This window comes from Strix aluco, chromosome 7 (genome assembly GCF_031877795.1).
Source record: "Strix aluco isolate bStrAlu1 chromosome 7, bStrAlu1.hap1, whole genome shotgun sequence".
Lineage (NCBI taxonomy): Eukaryota > Metazoa > Chordata > Aves > Strigiformes > Strigidae > Strix > Strix aluco.
This window is the reverse complement of record NC_133937.1, coordinates 39,930,626-39,953,927: the sequence shown is the minus strand read 5'-3', so window position 1 is coordinate 39,953,927 and position 23,302 is coordinate 39,930,626. Positions and strand designations below refer to the sequence as shown.

At 41.3% G+C, this 23,302-nt stretch overlaps 1 long non-coding RNA gene across 1 annotated transcript; it reads right to left on the bottom strand.

Moving 5' to 3' along the window:
• Positions 1–15,799: 15,799 nt before the first annotated feature.
• Positions 15,800–22,980, bottom strand: LOC141925684 (uncharacterized). The gene is made up of 3 exons (XR_012623906.1): positions 22,854–22,980; positions 22,632–22,713; positions 15,800–16,144 (listed from the first exon to the last, which is right to left on the bottom strand). It is a non-coding gene; the product is annotated as an uncharacterized LOC141925684 (long non-coding RNA).
• Between the last annotated feature and the right edge of the window lie 322 nt (positions 22,981–23,302).

Here is a 23,302-nt window from a genome sequence, read left to right as displayed (position 1 = left end):
AGATGTCATCTCCTGGTGGAGCCCGGCCAGCAGAAGGAAACGGGAAATCAGGGGACTCTGAGATAGACACTGCAGGAAAAAAATAGGCTTGACAAGTCTTCTTGCTGAAACATTTAAATAAAACTGTTCTTAGAGATTTCGATGTGACAGCCCCATGCTGGAAATGGAAGAAATCCTCCATCTCATGCTGGCTACAAAATGTACTGTAGGTTCTGCCTAATTCTGGGAAATGTTGAGGCAGATAATCAGAAAAATGGGAACAGAAAGTGTCATTCTCTGAGATTTCCCCCAGTTTTAAGAAAACTGCGAAACCTCTGATGTTCAAAAGAACTGGGGAAAGTTCTGCAACCAGGACATTTGTTGCTCTGACTGGTTAAAATAACAGCAAAAAGGGAGAGCAGCTGTTATGTATAAGATTTCTGAAATACTGCCTGTGGCCTGGACACTGCATGTCAATATTCCTTATTTTTCCAGGAGGATATTTACTGTGTTTCCTCATGATTTCTCCAGAAATTGATCATCTTTCCAAAGTATTCCCAGAGCAAATAAAAGGTGTGCTCTTACTATTCTTTCCCCAGTGTATGTACTGCTTTTGAGCACTTAGATTTGCTAGCACCTGGGGTAGCCTGATGCAAAGCTTTGGATAAAGTTTAAAATAAAACCAAGTGATGCATATAATTAACAAAGTGGTTGATAAAGGCTCCTCTCCCCGACCCATCAAGCTAGATGCTTTGTAATCATGAGATTTAAAAAAACCCACAACAAACACATAAACTTGGATTCTTTGTATTTGCCCTCTGGGCTGCGAGGCTGCTTTGGAGTTGCAATTTTTCTCTATGGTTGTGAAATTAGATAGTACTTGTTGTTGAAGTGGCATTTGAGAGTCTCAAGGAATCAGCTGGTTCTGAGTTAAACTTCACAAAGATACATGAGATTTTTTGGCACAATGCTAGACACTGAGTATTGTGGCATTATTTTGTGTTTCCCTCAATGGGAAAGTCCCAAATACATCCTGTTTTTAAGTTGTATGTTAAAGGAATAATAGTCTTCTGGAGAGAGATTAATTTATAAATGAAGAACTAAAATTCCACCTTCAAAGATGTGACACTCAACTCGAAGTCCTCACAATAAGTTGACGTTGTTGCAGGCACAATTGGTACTCACTGCTTTGTTTATCTGTGGGACTTGCATTACTTAGTACTTATAAATGCTTTGGAAGCATCTCATTCTTAGAAGGCATTGAGTTCCTACTGAGTGCAGTGAGGCCATCTTTTAAAGTGACAACTTACCTCCTTAAAGCAGACTATACTGGAGGTTTAACCTTCTTGGATACATTGCTTTCGTATTTTTGTCAATACCACCAACTTCTTTTGGAAAAAAAAAAAAAAAAAAAAAAAAAAGGTGAGTGAGTAAACTTCACAATTAAGCCACATAAATAATTAAAGAGCTTTAGCATTTTCCGTCTAGTAGTCGTTCCTCTTCTCCGCTGTAGTTTGAAACTAAAATATCTGGAGCCACCAAAGCTGGTTGAGGCATTGCTGCATTTCGCACTTTGTGAGGAGGAGGAGGCAGTCACTTTTGGTTGCTGTCGGCGGTGGCTCCTTCCTCAGCAGCATTTCCAGACCTGCTCATCCTCCTTCTCTGATCCAGTGTGCAGACAGCGACCTGTGTTCAATGTGTCTTCACCCTCCGCTGTCACATGGGTAGTTTTTCTGAGAGTAAATGGAAATACAGGTGTTTTTCACCTTTTAGCTTGTGTATTATTGCGTTCTGACTCCTTTTTGTCCCTTTACTCTTTGAAGTGCAATTCAGTTTAATTTTCCTTATCTGTAAGTTCAGGCTGAGATGTATTTGTTCACACCTTAAGGTATTTCAGTTTAAAGACTGTGGCCACATAGATGAAATAGATGCATCAGGACATACTTACTCTGAGGTTGGTACATGTTATTTGCAGGGTTTGGAGTAGGGGCTGTATTTAAAGTGCTCAAAAGAGAGTCTTATCTGAACTCTGAGTTATTTCAACTTTTGTAATAATTAATCTTTTACTGAACTTGTACGTATCTCATGCCTTTTTTCCAACGATTTCATGATGTGGTTAGTGTTATCTGTCCAATTGATTTACCCCAGGAGAGCGTTGTCTGGATGCATACCTGGATTATGGTGTCTACCTCTGGTTGGCAGCAGGAGCCAGAAGTTGCCCAATGCCTTCTGATCCATTTATTTTGGGGCCCCTAAACCCCTGATGGTGTGTCACCTTTGACATGTTGAATGGTGTGGACATGTTTTGGTCTGTCCCTGATCTACATCTTTGCCTGGAGGGTATTTCTAAGTCCAAGAAGATAATTTGTGGAGGGGAACTGCTTGCATGCTCTGTTCTCATTCCCGGCAGTCGGACAGGGCAGGGTCTGTGCCAAGACTGCACCATTTGGTGCAGAAGGGGAAGAGTTTGGGGCTGGGATATGCTGCTTGAGATGGCTGAGGTTGCCCTGGTGTGACTGTGGTGACCCACGGAGGAGCGTGCTGGATTTCCACACCTGGACATGACAAGTCTCCGGGAGCTGGGTCTGGCTGTGCAGTTTTCCCTGTCGTGAGCGGGAGGTTGGATGGGAAACACCTCTAGAGTTCCTGCTAGCCCATTATCCTGTGGATCCAGCAATCCACCTCACCTTTGATCTCTTGGTTGCTTCTGCAATGAAATATTTCCCCTTCTAACACCCACTGAAACCTCTGAGCTGTATTTCCTGGGAATTTGGAGGTGGATTGCTGGGTCTGGCTCTCATGGGGAAGGGGAATAGTCATGTGGAGCTGAACTAGCCATTTCATCTGTTTTTCCTTCCTTCCTTTCTGATTCTTTTGAAAAGTTTAAATTTGAGGGATAAGCAGTAGACACAGAAATAGCCCCTTCTCAAGCAGCCATTAGTCCTCCCACGCTGCGTTAGGTGTTGGAGGACACGAGGGGCTTTGGCACAGGACTAGCCTCCTGGCTTGTTCATGTAACGCCAGCGATGACGAAAACCTGTATGTTCAGAAATAAATAGCCCTTGGAGAGGGGCAGAGGGTAGGGAGGCTGTCCAGGTCCATGGGCTCCTGGTGGCAGGTCCCTGTCGTCCCCAGGTGATGCTTGCCGGCACAGGTCCTGCAACCCCCCTGGCCAGGCGCTGCTGGGATGCCGGGATTGATCTGTTTACCTTTTCCTTTGGAGTTAGCCTTGTCTTAAGGGATGAGGCGTTAGAACTTCTTCCCTCAATGTTAGCATTCAAAGCTGGATGATAGGTGCTTTTAAACCAGAGGGAAGAGCGAACGAGAAGAGAAATAAAGAAAAGTGCTGACTTTATTCTCAACCTGGGGAGTCCTATGCGGTGAAGGGAAGCATCTCCCTGCTATGGCACTGCAGCAAATTTCAGGAGGAAAATGGTTATTTCTTCTCTCAGGCCCAGCCATCTGTCACAGTTATTGAGACACGTTCCTGCTCCACTAACTCTTGCAAAACTCTCACTGAAGTCAGGAAAGCAGAGGTGTCTTAAAGCTAAACCTGCTCGCCTTGTGCTTGCAGAAAGCGGGGAGGAAGGCGTGAGAACTGACGCTATTGAAATGGAGATATATTTTCTTTGCTTTCTTTGGCAATTAAGTCAGGAGGCACAAATCGGAGAACAGATTGTCACTTAAACAAAAGAGAAGGAAAAAAAAGAAAAAGTTGAGGACTATAGGCCATAACATGGTCCCGCTTCTCCGAGGAGGAGACCCAACTCCATGGGTGAAGCAGTGGTTGGTGGGGGTTGGTGGCAATGTACCCCGCCCCATGTCATGGATGTGAACTGCGAAGTGGCAATTTGCATTTTATGATATGGAAAATTGGTCATCACTAAAAGGCAGATTAGACTTTCATGTAGCTGTTGTTATTTACAAGAGTGTAACATGTGTAACATGTTATTGTATTCGTTCAAAGCCGACTGGAAGTAGTGTAGTTCTGTTCTGGGGTCAACCCAGAAATTAATTTGCTTGTCTGAATGCAAAACCTACCTTGTCTGGTCTCACGTGTTTTATTTACTGCTCCATCTTTTTGGAGCTCTTTGTCAATAGATTTACAAATACTGTCCGTTAGTGAGGAATTCTTAGGAAGAATTTTTTATATGGGATGTTTTCAGTTATCCTTCTGCCTACTACTTAATGTGCAATGTTTATTTATTGTTGTGTTGTATGATTGCAATAAACAATTGTAGCTGTCAGTTTCTTCTGATTAAATACCGTATTTGTTAAATAAATAAAATGATAGTAATGAACTGGGCCATTCTTTGCATGTAATGTATGACTTTCATATTTCTGACACTTTGGAAGATATATGAAATGCTGATATGCAAGAGAAGGCTTGTAAATCAAAGGGAGCTGGAAAAGATTCGGATCTGCTTTCTAGCAGAGGGTCATCTTTGCCATTATAAACTCTGAGGGTACTTTTGACTTCTCTCTGGGCCAAGATGTACTGGTTTGAATAGGAAGCCAGACCCAGAGGACATTCATTAACAGCTCGTGAAGGAAGGATTTTAAGACACATGAGCTCTCTCAGGATATGCAGAAAGATTTGTGCGCACAATTAATGGGTCAAGGTGCTGGGTCAGGATTACATGTGGTGTCTCCATCCATGTTTCTGATGATCAGCACCCCCAGGTTGGCTTTGCTGTAATGATTAGTTATTGGTCCCAGCAGAGCCACAATTGAGGTGCAGTGATTTTTTCCACCTCAGATCCGACTATAGATAACGCCGAGGCACAACTGGCAGATACTGTCATCTGTGCTTTTTAATTAAACAATTGATTTTATTTTCATGCAAATTGAGCTGTGTTATTTGGGCTCTTAAATTGCGTGGTTAATGCTGCAGATTTCTCTGTTGGTGGAAGTAACGTGTTAAGTTTGGTTGCTGGGGGTGTTACGGCAGCGAGGCATTTCCAAGAGCTTCCTCGCAGCAGAGCTCAGCAATTCCCACCGATTCAGTAATTCATGTGCAAGGTACTCTCACACCTCCTCTTCATTTTATTCTCAGTATTCCGCAGAGCAACCTTATCTCCACCTATCAATTATTGTGGTATTAATTTATATCGCTCTGTATATCTCTCTTACTTTGCTGTTTGTCGCATGCTTACTTAAAATATGTCAACGTCCCTGAGTCGGTTTCTGTAAAATGAGGCCAGAACTGAACATTGCAGTTTTATTTATGTGCTAACGCCACAGCAGAGGGGGTTTTTTTTGAGAGGGCTTAAATAATGAACAAAAATAAGATTTAAAAAAGTTGTCAGAAGAGTACCCAGAGATACTGTGCAAACAGGAAGCGTTTTGATTATGTTCGCTGATGCAAAATTAGTAAAGAGTTTGAAATTGTCTTGTGCTTACAGATTCCATTGTTTTCAAAGAATAATTCCATCTATTTTAACATTTTCAAGTATAATTCCATTGGTAATAGCTCTTCCTTTGATTGTGAACGACGCTAATTGAAAGGTGTGGTACAGTGTCTGTTTTGGCAGTTATGCTTATATCTTTTGTTTAAAAACTCAAAGTGTTGGCTTTCCTGTCCAGCCTTCCTTAGTATTTTCTGTTTTGGTGATGTGATGACAGACTTACAGTGTGTTTCCTTGTGTGTATGGTAACAGATGTTTATGTGAATAACAGACTTTTTTATGAAGGCACACACTTTATAGCCAAATACTAATTAAAAATAATTGCATGTAAGCATTTTTGTTTATTCCCTGTTGTGCATCTTTAATCATTTGAAATCACCTGCAGTTGAAAACTGAGGCAAAGATTTGATACTGCAATTATAAGGGGCCATCTGACTCTATATTGGAAAGGAACAGCAACATATTTGAAGAGGAAATTATTACAAAAAGTATGTGAATGCCTGCCCTCTCCGAATTTGCTTTTATACAGGATGAAAATACCAATACATTATTTTGTTAAACTAATAGGAGTTTAAGGTATCTTATCTACCAAAACAGTCAGTTCTTGACTGACATCCTGTTCAGGACATATTCCGTGCACTAATAAGCTCATTACAAATATATTTTAATTAGACGTGTAACAGATGGTTCAGAGTAAATATGGGCAGTAGTACTTTTTAAAGAATAGAAAAAACACGGGTTCCTTTTAAGGCCTCAGCTTCTCAGTTTGGATTTTGTCAGTAGCTGATTGAGTTAAGCAAAGTGAAAATTACCGTCAAAGGCACTTGAAATCATGAAAGAAGTAAAAACTCAACAAAAGAAAAAACCCCCACCAAAGCCAGAGTTAGCAGAACTGTATCTGTTCAATAAAGGCTAATCAATACTGAAATGAAAGGGACATTTTCTCATGGTTTGACAATACTTTAATCTTTACACATAAGCAAGGTAAAGTTTTATTTTAAATCCTGTCTGTCGCTGACTTGCAGCACCCGGGCAAAAGGCCATAAGAATTCAGTAGGCTCCCTGCGCTTTTGGTGGGTTTGGATCAGATCTGTAAAATATCTTTTTTTTTTAAAAAGGGACCTGACTTTACTCTATTTGTGCCTGAAGTGGCTGTGGTCGCTGGCAGCTCCATCCATGGTTGGGTTTCACGATGTGTTTTCCTGGGATGGAGGCCGCAGCTGCTGCCTAACCTGCTGCAAGCCTTAGCTTTCCTATGAATGACATATGATGTTCACAAATAATAGAGCAGGTCCTGTTAATAACATATAAATCCATAGGTGAAGTCATGGAGGTGTATCATCAGGACATTTAGGTGATGGTTCTGGTTCAACATGTTTTATTTATTGTTTTCACAGAGGAGTGAATGGGAATGGATGATCGAGCCCATCATTTGAAGGTTCCCAGCGAAAGGAATTGCTCTGCACCTCTGTTCTCATGGGGAGAACAGGCTGGTGAGAGTGGGAAATTGAGTAATTTAGATAAGGTTCGTTGTCATCCCTTCTCGACTTTGGCTTTTACTTGGAGAAGACCTCCGTGAAGCAGGATTTGGGTTTTTTTGAACAGGAAACAAATCCAGTATTACGCAGCCTGCTGTATTAGTTTTTACTATTGAATTAAAAGATGAGAATCAGAGTGTGACATCTCTTAAGTATATCTTCCTCCTCTGGTACCCCAATGCTGAACCTCTTGGAAAGGCAGATCCCAAACTGAAATGACGGTGATGCTCAGGGCTGCAGAGACACAATGACCAGAAAAAAGAGATGAGCAAAAGGCACAGTGACATTGTCCCACCCTTAGGGCTAGCTCTTCCTGGGAGTAGCTCTCAAATATATATATATATATATACACACACACCATAGCAGAGACAAAAGATTATTGTGTCCATAATTTGTAAATGTTAGGGTTTAACATGTGTGTTTAGAGCTCCCTTTTAGTAAGGCCACATGCCTGGTAGAGCAGCTGTAGCTCCAAATGGATGCGAAGCTCCCTGGAAAAGCAAAGGTATTTGCAAAGAGGTGGAAAGGAGGACATTTGGGCTCAAGTGGTACTGTTCTCCTCAGAACTCCTCCGAAAGCAGCAGCCGTGGCTCAGCAGGAGTGTGTGTGTCATTTAATCAACCCATATTCAATGGACTACCAAATGCTATTGTTCCTTTTACCTTCTGGAACCTAATATCTTAGGGTAAACATGGCTTGAAGGAGGATCCAGCAGAAAAATTATATGATATCTGACCTTTTTGTAACATAACATTTCTGGAAAATATTATCACACATGAGATTTCATGTAGCAATATTGGGATTAATTATGTGATTATGTAGCACAATGTAAGCGTTTTTTGCATGGTGCTAGTGCAGATAGAATAAAGTTGTCTGTAATTCAGGCTGCAGAATAGCTGTAATCATCTTTTGTATTTGGAGAAAGATTTCCATTTTAAAAGAGGTCCACCAGGAAAGTCAGTACACACTTAGCTAAAAGGGTGCCATCGTAATCAGGGTATTTTCTGGGTCTGCAACTGCAGCACTATATAGATCATGTGTTAAAAATCACTAATAGTAAGTAATTAAGTGGTTCTGGTTCTGGCTGTAATTACTAGCTTTACTGCAGTGCTACCATGTCCACTTCCAAAACCTATTCCCTGCTTTCACCACTTGAAGTCCGAACACATCAAGCTCACTGCGAGAAGCATTATGGATGTCACTTAAGGTAAATAAGCAGTTGCAAATTAAAGTCAACAGAATAAGACTTTTATTTTTTTTACCACTTGAACAGCTACTGAAAAATAAAGCTACCAGGAGACATGGTTATATCTGGTAACCAACAATTACTTAGTATACATATCTTATGAAGATTGCAATTTATATGAACATAAATGGTGAGATCTATTTTTAGAATGAAAATAGATTTAATCATATTATCAAATGCTTTTTTGTTATTTTTAATGAAACTAGATCTCATCATATTATCAAAAATAGATTTATCAGCAAAATGCACTGTCAGGGGACTGTTTGGATGAACTGCCCCTGGCATAGCCAGATCTGTGTAGTTTAGGACCAGGCAACAGCTTTTTCTAACATCACTGGAGCTGAGTGATGGATTCTGACCTATGCAGTGTTGTTAAAGGTAGGGGTAAGTGTTATTTTCAAGCTTTGGCTTCGTGTCAGGTCTGCTCTTGGGACACTTTTTGGAGACAGCATCAAAGCTGGACTCTTGAGAACGTTACAGAGCAGGCAGTTTGGGAAGCAAAGGGAAAGTGCAGCAGCAATCCCAGTGTCATGTGCTGGCTGCTGGTGTGCCATCTGCCAGGTGGAGGATGGTGCTGTGCTAGCTCAGGTGCCCAAGGCCATCACACCTTCTTCATTTCCTGTGTTGGGATGGAGCAATCTCTGCATCAGCAGGTCACCGAAGGCTCAGTGGAGGCCAGGGGTGACCTGTGGCTGCACTGGGGATGGGTAAGGGGACCTGGGGCAAAAAGGAGGGAAACTGATGAAGTTTCAGATAAAAAAGGTAAATGGAAATAAGGGGGAGGCTGCTATTGCAGAAGTAGCTTTATTGTTATTTCATATCATCACAGAATTATTGGGAGGGACCTTAAAGCCCATCCATTCCCACCCCCCTGACACAGGCAGGGACACCTTCCACTAGCCCAGGTTGCCCAAAGCCCCGTCCAACCTGGCCTTGAACCCTTCCAGGGAGGGGGCAGCCACAGCTTCTCTGGGCAACCTGTGCCAGGGCCTCACCACCCTCACAGGGAAGGATTTCTTCCTTAGATCTCATCTAAATCTCCCCTCTCTCAGTTTAAAACTGTTACCCCTCACCCTATCCCTACACCCGTGATCAAGAGTCCTTCCCCGCTTTCGTGTAGCCCCTTTCAGTCCTGGGAGGCCGCTCTAAGGTCTCCCCGGAGCCTTCTCTTCTCCAGCTGAACACCCCCAACTCTCTCAGCCTGTCCTCACAGGGGGGTTCTCCAGCCCCCTGAGCATCTTCGTGGCCTCCTCTGGCCCTGCTCGAGCAGGTCCGTGTCCTTCTGATGTTGGTGCCCCCAGAGCTGGACCCAGCACTGCAGGGGGGATCTCACGAGAGCAGAGCAGAGGGGGACAATTTGGGAGTTTGATGGAAGTTTTGGTATATTTGGTATATCCTGTAATTAGCAGGAGCTGAAGAGTGTTACTCTTAGCAAAATACAGTATAGTTGGAATGCTTAATAAAAGAAGATTTGACTTTACAGTAATTGAAATTGTGAGGACTTGACAGCATCCCCATAAAGATTAATTGCAAGCAAAGTCTATGTTTTTAACAGTTGTGATTTATGCCTTCCTGCTTTTTGAAAACCAGCATGTGTTTTTCCAGCCAGGCCAGGGCTTACAGGCTTGTCCATGCCATGAACACAATTTGGGCACCTTTCTGGACTGCAAGGATTTTAGGTGTGTAGCTGAAATTGGGAAGGGTATCCTCACAGGCTCTGCGAGCTCAGTGTTTGCTCTGTGCTTTTAAGTCTGTCTTATTACCTTTTATGCTGCATACTGGTACATTAGTAAAGTAGATACCTATCTCCTTCCCCTCCGAGTGCCATATGCAGATGAATAGATCCTGGAGAAACTTCAAGCATATTTTTTTCCCTGATTGTCACAATCTCAGAAGGAACAGAATACTCTGAAATTAAAAGATGACCTCAGAGGGGAGCAAAATTAGAATAATAGGTGCCAGGAATGTGCCTTCAGTCCTGTGAAAGAATGCTGTATCGTAATTATTTCTGTTTTATATTCAATTTGAAAACACAGGTGCTCAACCCTAGTGAAAATTATATATAAAAATTCAGTATTAAATTTGCAAGATGATAGAATACACAGGGAAGAAGACAAGTAATCAGAGCCCAGGGAGGGACTATGCTTAAGAAAAAAATTAGGAGGCTCTGATCCTTTTGCAAAGGCAATGCTCACTACTGGGGAGGGAAGCTGGGAGGACTGTCCTGCACCATGCTGAGTGGGCTGAAGGTGACTTAGGTACCTGAACAATCCAGTAATTTCTTCCAGGAGCTCTCCACTCAAGGCTTGGTAATAATATAATTCACTGTCAGTCACAGGGTAAGGTGTGCAGATGGGAGGTGCAACACAAAATATTATTTGAAGTTACATCACGTGATTCAAATTTTACATGCATTTTAATGGTAAAGGTGGTAAAGGTAAAATCTGAAGGAAGATGTACTTTGTAGCACTTACATCTCTCAAGAAGACAGTATTGACAACATTTGCAAAGACCTTTGGAAAAAAAATGTTGAAACTATGTGGTCTAATATCTGTTCCTTGCCTAGATCCCATCTTATAAATTCTGCATCTTTCTACCGTTACATCACATATTACATTATTTATTTTGCAATACAGCAAATATGGTCATGGATAAATGCTTGAAAAATTACTTTTTGCAAGTATCCATAGAAAAAAGAGATTGTTATTTAAGTGCTTCAGGAGCCATATAATGAAAATGTTTGATACAGAAATATTCAGAAGATTTTCTAATTTATTTAACTGTGTTTGAACCTTTTAACCACCCAGATCATGTTTTTCTGCTTTATTTTTGCATCTTGAAGGAATAAATGCCTTTTGAAGGAAAGCTGAACTCTTCTCCAGTTAAACCCTTGGATTGGTCACAGGTTGTGAAAAAGTTCACTTCATGTAATATTTTAAATGAAGTAGTTGTGACAGCAGGAGTACAGGAGTGGCACCAGGCATTGTTAATTCATTTCTATAGCAAGAATTGTCAATGACTTTTTTATCTTGGGAAGAAAAGCATTACAATGGTGTAAACCATTGCACAAATGAGAAAGGAATATTTTTTTAATCCCAAGTTTGGCTTCCCTTTCTGCTTTGAAATTTGCAAAACCCTCCAGATTGCGTTATAGTTTAGGAGTATTTCATTTGTACATTGTAGTGATGTGGGGTTTTGCAGTGTTTTGGATGAGATTATGACAGCTTTGCACATATTGCTGCCTTTGTCTTTTGCTCATTTTTATTTGACATATTAGTTATTTTCAGAATGTAATAAAATCTGTTTTAAGTGTGAATTGCTTCTTGCAATATTAAGACTTCTCTTTTCTTTATGAAGCAGAATTCATAAATTTCACTCATATTTAAATTTTCCATCTTTCAGGAAGGCCCAGCTTATTTTATGTACCATGTGGTTCTCAGCTGACAATCCCTATTTCAGGTTTATTCCTGTTTTTGCACGTGGTTATGTAGCTATTCCAGCTGTGCAGGGCATCGCACGCTCCTTTTAATTTTTTGCACCATCTCCTTCAGCCCAGGTTTGATGCAATCACGGTCATTTAATATCATTTGATCTTCATCACCCATCTGATGCTGACAAAGCGAGCGCTTATGGTGTGATTGCCACAGGAATCCCAGCGTGGTAGCACCCTGCAAGGCCATGGTCATCCCACTGCTCCCCCACTGACCCCATCCCCTCTTCCCTGTTCAAAGATAATTTGCTGCTTTGTGTGCTGAGGATCATTTCTTTTTACATCAACTTTGAACTCAAGTGCAAAAATTTATTGGAGAGTTTCTGATTGCCAAGAAATCTGTGGAGAAATGTGGTGCTGTGGAATATGTTTTTATTCTAATAGAAATAAAATTTTAAATAGAATTACATTTCTAGTGAATAGCTGTTGGATGCAAGATTGATGATTGAATCATTTGCTTTTACTGTCTTACATTAAAAAGTACTAGAAACAAATTTAATTGTTTTTACAGTAAACATTTAATCTTTATTCATGAAATAATTATTTATATTTGACGGATGAACAGTAGTGCTCCAAAGCATGGCATGCGGAGCTCTTTGGCAATCACAGAAGGAAAAGACATTTCACGTCATCCACCCGATAGCTCTGCTGGGGCTGGCTGGAGGGGCCCTTCCACTCCTTCCACTGGGAGACTGATGCTCAGTGCTATGTTCTATTTCTACTTTATTTTTTGCAGTTATAATTTCATTAAACTGATGTCAGGAAATAACTGCAGCTTTAATTATTCGCTTCTTTTGATTAACTATCTTAAAATAAACATTATGCTACTCTTTCCATTCCTTCCCTTTTTTTCATTACTTATCCAACTTGCGCTGTTCATTAATCTTGGGGTTTTTCCATGACACCCTAATGGCTCCTGCTGCCCAGCAATCATTATCTCAGTGCAACTTGTCACCGGTTTTTCTATCCATCAGCCCCACTCATCTGTCAGGGCTGTGGGTCCGCGACGGCACCATCCAGAGCCCCCCTCTGCCTGCCCCTGGCCAGCTGCAGTAAAAATCCCCCAAATCCTCAATTTCTCACCCTTGGGTTCTAACCTGGTGTTTGTTCTCCTCTTCCCATATACTGTTACTGTGCTGCAGGACACCTGCAGCAGGGATCAGGCGAGATCCATACAATTAAGGCTTGAGAGGACATAGATGTAGGTGACAGCCTGGCAGGCCCAGGTGACGAGCAGGTACTGAGCGTCTTTGCTGGTGTTTCACTTCTGCCCCCTGTTCTGGGTAAGGCTTGCTGGGTTTTGCTGTAATCTTACAGTTCTTGTGCACCTCAGATACTCAAAAAATGGAAAGCTGAATTCCATGAGACTGACATAAATGTATGCTAACACATATACAGTGGTTTTTTTCTGATTTTTTTGGACACTACCAGCTCACGTTTCCATGAAGGCTAGAACCCTTTTCCTAAAGGGAAAGCTGAAACCCTGAATTAACACCATTCCCAAAAACTCTCAAATAAAAGTATAAAATATTGTGAAAGCTGGATACAAATCCACAAGCTACCCCAGGAAGGAGGACGAGGCTGTGCTTGAGCTTACAAGATCTCCTCGTGCACCCTTTGCCTTCTGCCCTCTCCAGAGCCAGTGAGATGCAAGACACTGGTGTTTATTCTGCCTGTAGACCTCGCTACAAGCTCCACGATTTATTCAGGAAATCTCCCAGCTTTACAGACAATGAAGAAATCCTGTTGCCTTGCAGAGGGCTTTTAAGCTGTCTAAAGGGAAACTTCCTTCTCAGGGCCGGAGAGTGTCAACAAAGTCTGCGGGTCTTTGGATGGAGGACATCAAGGGGAAGTCAACTGGCTCCTTGACCACCATTCAATTCCACCACAAACCCCATTTTTGTCTTGCCTCGTGCTTCTTCATGCTCCTGTTGAACACCCTATTAACAATTTGTGTAAGTCTCTTGCCCGGAATATTACTGCTCCACCAGACTGTTGACTCCAATTTCATAAATGTGTAAGAAGTGAGCAAATTAAGTAGTATGAACTATGACAGTCCTCTGACACTGACAGTGTAGTGTACTGGCCCACACATGCTGTACAGCATAATGATTACATTACAATCTTGTGATATTATTCAAAATGACTCCAGATAAATGAATGATAAACTAGGGGTTATGCTTCCTTTATTACAGGGCTGATAAGGTAGCTAATCAGTGTCCAAGTATATGTCATTACATAAATTATGAACCAGGGTTTGATGTGTATTCCCAAAGAGCCGGAGCCCGAGTGTCATCTGGTATAAGTCTGCAGCCTGAAAAATGAATTCTGAAAACAACAGTCGTTTTTGTTCTAACTGTATTAATAAATTACTAATAAATAACCTTAAAAGGTTGCGAGTGAGTCTTTTAATCTATTAGCAGAATTTCATACTAACTAATCCTACATTTTCTTTCATATTGAAGATTAACTTTCCATGCAAGGATTTGAACCCTCGTGCCCCCTCTAAAGGAATGATCTTTTGACAGCTCTGGAAAGAATAAATAAAGCATGCAGATTGCCCTTCTCCTGCCCAGAATAAACTCAATGTGATTTGGAAAGCCTAATGGCAGGACTGAAGCTGCTGCCGAGCCTCTCGGCAAACCACCAGCTGGTTTTGGCAGCCGGCACACACGGGTGCTGCCCATCGCTGTCTTCTTCTGGGAGTGGATGGACCGCAATAGGAAGGTGAATCCAGCAGTAACCTTCTCCCACAAACAAATGCATCCTCCCATTTACACCTAAATAGCACTTAGGTGAAATGACCCAGCAAGAACTTTGCTGACTGCAACGTTTTACCAAAACCTCTCTGCTCAGACATGATATTTCCAGCAAAGAGCAAATGACCTGCCTCTCTAGTGCTCCACATATTATTTAAGTGGGGTAGGAGGTCTTAAGCTGGTCTGCTCTCTAGGTAGTGAAACAAAGCATTAAAAATAGATATTATTTTTAAAGTAATGCTTGGTTTAGATGTTTTGATTATATACTTTTCTGAAAAAAAAAAAAACCAAAAACCTATGAATCAAGAACAATGCAAGCTTTTCCAAGAAATTTTAAATTATGAAGAGGCCTTTTTTATTTCCACAGTGAAAACTGTTTAAGCAAAGGGGACAAAACTTCTTTTCTATAGGATAGCCACTTTCTGCCAAAGGCACCTTTTGATGGTCTTTGACCAGCTCTGTTGGTGATTGGATGCCCAGACACTTCAGAAATGCTGAGAGCTGGGAGACCAAGATTTGGCTTCAGTTACACGTACGCAAATCCAGTATGCTCAAGTCTATATGTCTGACAAGACTTCAAGGTTGAGTTCATCTTAAATGCAACTGAACTGAGCACATTTGAGTGAAGATTGACTTATAGAGCACTCGGATTTACAGATACTACCAGTAATGTTTACATAGTTCTCTCAGTGTTTCAACTGTAATCCTATTGCTATCAGAATCCAGTTTAAACCTTATTTTTCATTTAGTTGCTGAAATATAGTTGGAGAGTCACTTGTGACTTGTATAAGCATAAGAGAAAGAAATGGGGCTTTTCCTTGTATTGTTGCCAAGGTGTTTGTTCTCTATGTAAATTATAGCTACTCCTGTAGTGGCCACAGGGATGGCTGAGATATAGGATGAAGATGTGGGAATAGCCTAATTATATATTTTGCTTTGCCTTTTGCTTGTCCAATATGCCTGGCCTACGTTAACATTGGGGAGGTTGGTTGTGTCTACTTTGGTCTGAGAGGCCAGTCCCAGTGGCTGCTACAGCAGATGGGATTAGGAATATTAGATCTGCTGCTCACAACCATCTCCTTGCTTCGCTATGCTCCAACTGTCACCATCTCTGAATTTTCCTGGCTTGCCTGTAGCCCACCTCTTCTTGTGAGGGACCTGCCCAAGAAGCCATATCTCTGCTTCTGCCCACTTTCTGCTGGCAGGGGTTTCGAGCACAACGGGGGAGATGCCGCTGACTCTCTATGCCACTCTCAGGCCAATCAGTGCCAGTTATGAGCATCACATTGCCTTAGCGGGTTGGAGAAGCTGTTTCAATATCTGCCGCTGGGGATACTGCAATGATAGAAAGAGTTTTCTAAGAACCGCTAAAAGCATCCTTTAATGAATAAGGACAATGTTATAATGGACATAGGAAATAATTGTCTGCACTGAAATCTCAGTAAAACAGTTCATGTCCATCCAAAACATGATAGGAACCTTCACAGATTTTACTAAATGTAATGAAAGCATCTTCAGGGAGCAACTTGTATTTCTACCTGTAAAATCTGTTTTATGACAACTTGGAGATGCATAAGTCTTCCCAAAATTGGATGCCCAGATTAGATTCTGGCAGGTACCACTCATCACAGCATCGGCATTGCAGACAACATTACCCTTTCGAAGATTTTCTTTCAATTGTTTGCCATTTGCCATGTCGTACTAAAGATCCTGTTCTTCAATACCTGAAGAAATAAATAAACAAACAAACGGTGAAGGTAATCCTTCCTCTGGGCTTTCTAGTGAATCTGCCTTTCATCATTTCAACTAAAACTCCCCAGGGTTTGACTTTGTGTTGCAGTTTGTGTATGACTCCACGCGGTCCAGAAGTAGGATCGTGGACCAGGAATGAAGAAATTTGGGGTTTACTTGTGGATCTGCTGCAAATCGATTCTGTGATCTTGGGTAGACCTCAGCCTATGCCCACAGGTGCCCATCTATATAAAGAGGACAGCAAACGATAGCTCGTTCCTTGCAGTGAGGATCTTCATTTGCTGCTGCTGGTGGCATGTGCTGCACAGGTCAGCTTTTGGATCTGAGCTTGGCTTTTCCAGGGCTGATGTTTAGAAATAAAAATCCATTAATTTGTCAATTGAGCAGATTTGGTCTGCAGTCCAGGAACATGGGGTGGTACAGTGCTGCTTTTATAGTAATTTTTTACAGAAGAATTTACATTTAATATTTTCAATTTTTTTTCATTGATTATAGTATGAAAATGTAAGTTCAAGGAATCTCAAAAAAGTCTTTGAATATTCTTATTTCAAACTTTAAAACCACAGCATCAGTTCTTCCCAGTAGTTGTTTCTTTTGGGCTCAGTTCTAATTTGCATCAGAGATACAAGGAGTTACACAGAATTACACAGGATATGGTACCAGCCCTCGAGAGCTTGCCGTCTAATTGAAAACTAGACAAAGCAAGTGAAATGGAAGAAGACAAAGAGGACAAGAGTAACAGCCATCAGATAATGCCATATGCTATCTGAGATCTAAACCGGATGGCTCTGAATCGTCTGAAAGTACTATTAAAATTTAATTCATTAAACGCTGTGCACCCTCATTGCTCCTCAACCATCAACAATTTGTCCACTTTTTTGTAGCTGTCATAACCATCTCAGAGACTGATGAGATTTGAATGTTTTGAATAAACATCTAAATTGTGCATGTTTACCAAAATCAAATCCCAAAGTATGCAACACTCTCTGATCATTAGTGAGAACTCATCAGCCGTAAGCGAGAAATCAGTTCCTCCACTCAAGCTCTTCAAAAAGCCTCTCTTCAGCAAAAAAGAGCAGCAGGAAGTGAAAATTGTCCTTAACCAACCCAGAAGTAGGTTCTGAACCCACCACCGGCTCATTGGAGATCACAGCAATGATGAGTGAGGGTCCCTGAGAGTCCCCCTCCCACATCCCCATCTTCCCCTTGCCGGGTGTCTCTGGAATTTAATATTCATCAGATGAAAAAACATTTCAGGGAAACTCAGAATGGGGAAAAACATGGCTTAAACGGATTGTCTGTGCATAGGTCAGTTGGCACCTTACATATTTCAACAAGATTTTAGATAAAGAGTTACAATTTTCCTTTTTTCACTGCAATCCCCTGAAGCATCTTACCTAAAGCTGTGGCACTGCTCACTGAATGTGGCCTTGGCTGCGGTGGCCCCACGGACCACGGGGCACTGGGGACCTGGGAGGTGGATGTTTGAGGGAATCATGATCTCCATTGCCTCCAGAACAGGCACCAGGATGAGCTGATGGCAAAGGCAGGGTGCTACAGCGTGTACGCACCAAGGGGGATTTCTGCATTTGGGATGGGTGGAGGGACGTGGTAACCAGGTGAAAGCATTTGCTCAGGGGCTGGCCTAGTGAATTTGCTGCAATTTTCCTGGTTTTTAGGGTCAAAACATCATTTTGCTTTGCAAAACCGGAGTATGTGGTCCTTGCACAAAGCTCCTGGTGAGATGGGTCGTAGCCTTACACATCTCTGCAGCAGTGCGAAATGTCCCCCAGCCGTGGGCACCCCGGGCCCCCAGAATTGTGTTTCTATGTCCTAAAGACAGGATATGAGAACTTCTCTGACTATTGAATCCACCCATAGACTGAGAGCTACAAGCAGGATTTTTATCAAAGAACTTTTAAAAGAGAAAATGCAAAAGCAAAACAATTGCTTTATCATCTAAAATGATGCGTGGCAGTTTGAAAGTAGAACAATTTGTTCTTGTGTGCAATCACAGAAACTGAACTGACTATACATTTTTTGCACTCTTATACTATTCTCATCAGTTGCTTCATACTCATATTAATGACAATTAATTATAATTTTATCCTGATATAACTATGTTGACTGAAATAGAATCACACAAGGGATTAATTTGGTCCGGTATAGTTTTCCATCATTGCATTTCTTGCCTGTGTTTTTTCAAAGCATTATTATAATAAATTAATTTGGAAATTGTTAATTGTTCAATTGTTAATTGAAAAGTTAATCTTATTCTCCAGATTCTCCAAACATAAAACCTCCGATTCTTCTCAGCAAATATTTACAGCCCGGGACTTGGGCAGTAACTGAGTATGCAGCCATCAGAACTGCACTAAAATTGGAGGACAGTAGCAATTTTTAAAACCAAACACAGTATTTACAAAGTATGTTGCACACAATGGACAATATTGTAAAAGAAAATATAATGCATGTGTACAATAAGGTGAAAACAAATACGTTTTCATTTTTTATTTTGTTGACTGGTATACAAGGTTCTAAAAAGGATTTTTTTTTCTTTGTGAAGAGCGCACTACAGATTTACAATATTATATTCCACTGTATACATTTGCTAACAAAAAATACCACTACTGTATCCACACCAGTGACAAATCTGCCAGAAAGTGACTAGTTGATATGCCTTTTTATTACTGCAGCTGCCTTGTTTTTTCTAGTCAAAATAAAAGAAAATCACAGGATCCTTAAAATAATAGCTGACAGCAGGTAGTTACTGAGAAATGCATGTCCCTGGCTCTTAACTTTGTAGCATCCATCCAGATGGCAGATTAGAGGCTGGGATCTGCAGGTTGGTGACAAATACATGGGTAATAGCATTCAGCTTGCCTAACTGTAAAAGTGAATTCACTATTCCTCTTTGATTGTAGACCTGACATGTCAGATGAGAGGAGGCTCTGGAAGAAGCTGCCAAAGCAATAGCACAAATAAATGCCAGACACAAGCGCCGCTTGATGTAGGATTACAAACACTGTACCTATCATCAATTCAAATTTAGCTGATATGTAAAGTCGGCGGCGGTGTTGCATCAGACGAGCAGCACAGCCGCAGAGGGCTGACGGGTACCTGGGTACGGTTACAGGGATCGGGCGGCCCCTAATGACTTCTCCCCGTGACACAGCGCCCGTGATTGGTTTTGCCATGAGAAAACAACGCTCCTGGAATTGTGCTCGCAACATATGGCACGCGGGGCGCTTAGCAGTCGCCGCCTAATTTGTCCCTCTGCCCTTCCCTGTGCTGCGTTATCAATCACTTGACTTTTGAACAGCCCTGATCTATCTCCTTCCCTCTCGCTCTTTTTATTTTTATTTTTATTTTTATTTTTTTATTTCCCCCCTCTCTCTTTCTTTTCCTGAGAAGAGCAAAACCAAACTCAGGAAAGAGGTGGTGCAAGCCTAGTGCTAATCTCTTAACGCTGACTTTGCATGGGGAAAGTCTTCCAGCAGCTCAATTACTCCAGCCAATAATTAGCTCTGCACAACAGCTGAGGGTCTCTGGGCTGAGCCTTGCCCTCTGCATTAGTTACAGAGCAGAAATCGCATGTTGGGGGAGTTTTGCATTGTCATTGTATGGACACAAACCTTCTAGGAACAGAAATGATGGTTTCTAGGGCTTCCCGCAATCTCAGTGAAGCTCGGGACCCTCATGCTTTCATTGCCGGTGTTGGAAAGAAGATGCTGAAAGAGGCAGACAGCACTCCTGTACTTTGCGGTGGGAGGAACTTCATCCTGATATTCCTATTCCACCTTTTTTGAATGTAACATGCTGTCATTTTATCAATATAAAAATATAGTGTCCCTTCTTCGTAATCTTTACATGTCTTGTTTTTTTGTTTTTTTTTTTTTTTTTAATGAAGGTGAAGAGTGGCACTATTGGTGGTGTTTGGAAAGGTGCAGGTGGAGGAAGTCTTTACCTTGTAATTAATTACAACTCAGGGCTTCATGTTCATAGTTGCCTTCAAACACCAGCCTGCTCACTCTTTGCTAGGAATAAAGCACTATCCATTGAAGCTAGCTTTTTAAAAAGTAAAGGTTATGTAAATCTCAGGAAATCCCACTTTATATATGGATTTGTTCAACAAGTGTATGAAAGATAACACAAAAAAACATACGACAGATTAAAAAAACTGTTTAAATAGGATAAATAAGCATACATGCATAACATTTTTTGTTTCTAAAATGTCTATTTGTGACTTGTATTTTGCCTTGACTTGCAACATCCATTCTTCTTGTACAGATCCTTTATACCACTGCTTTTACTCATTTGTTGGTATTTTATTATTTATATGACAATTTCTATTGAAAACCAAATACGAGAAAGATGATGAAAGCATAGTGTAAAACTGCTGACTAATACTTTCCAAAAATCAAGTCCTTCCAACCCAGTCGTGGAGGAATTAGCTGTGCAGATCGTTTGGCTATCACTTATATCCCAAAAAAAGTAATCCTCTTGCTATCTCTTTCCTCTAGCAGGACTCCAGTTCTGCCAGCCTTTCCTCCCAGGGTGCAAGAGCCTCAGTGCTGATGGCTAAATCATGCTTTACATCGCACAGGTTTAAGGTTGAATTCTGGCTTAGTTCAGGGGATTTAAAACAATGTAAGCAGAAGGAGAGTTTGGCCTGACTCCATAATCTCTGCTCAAAATTAAAGCTCAACTAGATGAGAATGAGGTTGGGGGTTTTTTTGTTTGTTTTTGTTTTTTTCTGGTATTAAACTCTTATCTTCCCAATCTGAAAAAGCTTTTGTAGATCAAACATTCCTGCAGTTTCATCCAGGTCCCTATCAAATTGCTCAGTGTCACTGCAGTGAAACCCAAGGATTAATCTATTTAGATCAACAAACTGAAAAGTAATATGAGGACGTCAAAATCTGAAATCTTTTTAAGAGAATACAGGTGAGTAATGAGATTATCTATTGGTTTCTCATATTGATCAAGTTTTAATGTTTCACTTAATGTGCCCTGATATTTAAAATCTGTCAGCTCTCTCTTCTTGAGGAGCCGTATGTCAGCAGCACTGCTCTTGCAGCACTTACCCATCTCTTAGTACCCACAAAAAGTTTCTTCACTGGAGATCTGTTCTTCTCATACCTGATTTATTGCCCACAACTCTCAGTGTTATTGCATCATTTTTTTCCTAAATGATACTGATGCTCAAATAATTTTGTTTACCAGCTAGCCATCTGATCATTGCTTTACATAATCATATTTATATTAAGTAGATAGGAACAATTAACTTTTTGTTTTAAGTGTAGTTATTTGAAATACAGTAGTGGTAATATCTGCCAGAAGCAAATAAACATATTAGCAGGAAATGCTTAAATGATCTGGATAACCCTATGAGCCAGCATAGCAGGTGGTAATATCCTGTTTTTAAATTACATTTCAGCAAGTGAACATAATAAATCCTCTTGTGTTATATATTTCGCTGGTAGCAACTTATACTCACATTATTCTATTTGACCTCATTACTGCTAATCATTATCACATTTTTAATAGCTGCCACAGTGAGTGAAACAGTTAATACAGTATTTCTTGCCGAAAGAGAGCCTGTCAGGTTATTGATGACAAATTAAAATTAATAAAGAAGATCTGTGTTGAATTTGAGGGAATGGAATAACTGCGAGCATCCAGATGATTGGAAAGGCCTCTGGGGTACTCTGTGAAGAGTAATGTTTTTGGTGTACGTGTATTGTCTTGAAAGGAACGCTAAAACTGCCAAATCTCTGCTTTTGCCTGGAAGACTTCCTGAAATAGGAGCTGTATTCTTTTGGCCCTCATCACATGTAATTTATCCCTGGGAGAGTTATTTCCCGCTCTGTACACCTCCACTCGGTGCTGTAATAACAGCCAGTTGCTGGGGCTCCGTGCTTTTATTTACCTCGCTGAGGATCTTTACAAGAACCATCACCAGCAGGTCCGGATGAGGCAGTAAATAAGTAAAAGTCCAATACTGAATTCCTGCCCTGGGTTTTTGCTGAAAATTTAGCCTATTGCTATTTATTTAAAACTTTCTGAGGCTGTACAATCCTCCTTGCAGTGGCAGCGAAGGATCATTACCTGGTGTCCAGGCGTCCCCCCTTGCCGCAGAGCTGACGGCGGGTACCGGGCGCTAACTAACTCGCTTTATGAAAAATTAATGCATTTACATATCCTCCAAACGCTCCTGCCCGTGTTTAAAGAGCGGTGTTTATTAGAGGTGAGGGCTCCACGGGGACGGGGCGGACGCGTGGCGGGAGCCTTTCCCCGTCGGGGAGGGCGGTTCAAGGCCATCCCGAGGTCCTGAATTAATTGAACGTCGCGGTATTAGCTCAGTCCTTAGCAGACAGTAGTCCACACCGCAGAATCACCAGACATAATTTTGACTGTGCCCAGGAGGCATACCAGGGAGACTGAATTATCTCTTACCAAAAGAGAAAGTAGTCCTTTGAGGTCAACGGCGGAGGTCGTTGGTGGGTCAGTGCAGAGAAACGCCAACACGAGATCTGCCCTAAAAAAGAAGAAAATAATGGTCCAATTACCGCGTGTAAGCAAGTCATGCAGAATTTCTTCACACAAAGGGGGTTTTTTTTGGAATAGAGAAGGAGCCAGCAGCTGGTAACAGAAGTAGCATTGCAGGGAGGTACTCACATGAATTTTTTTGGAAAGGAAAATAGAAGGTGCCACCGTTAATTGCTTGGGAGCTGTTAAGCTGCAAAACTGCTGTGTAGTGTTCAGCAGACTCATCCGTATTTTCTCAGAGCATGAAACAAAGCTCAGGTGGATCATATGCTCTTCTGGTCTGCACTATTAATATGCTTTGCATACAGAGAGATGATGTCTTTACTTTAAAAGCATCACCCAAATGAGGAGCGGCCAAAAATAGGGTTGTTTCTTTTAGGAGTTATTTAGAACTAGGCCAGTTTGGAGGGGGAAAAAAGTGGCATTATGGGCTTTTGAGTTGTAGAAAACTGGAGCAAATTTGAAAGCTATGGACTCTGTCTGAAGGTTCAGCCACAGCAAACTCCACTGCCAGTCCGAGACACACGCTCCTTGTTGAGTCCTGATGCTCAGTGAACAACCGTGCAATTAAAAGATGT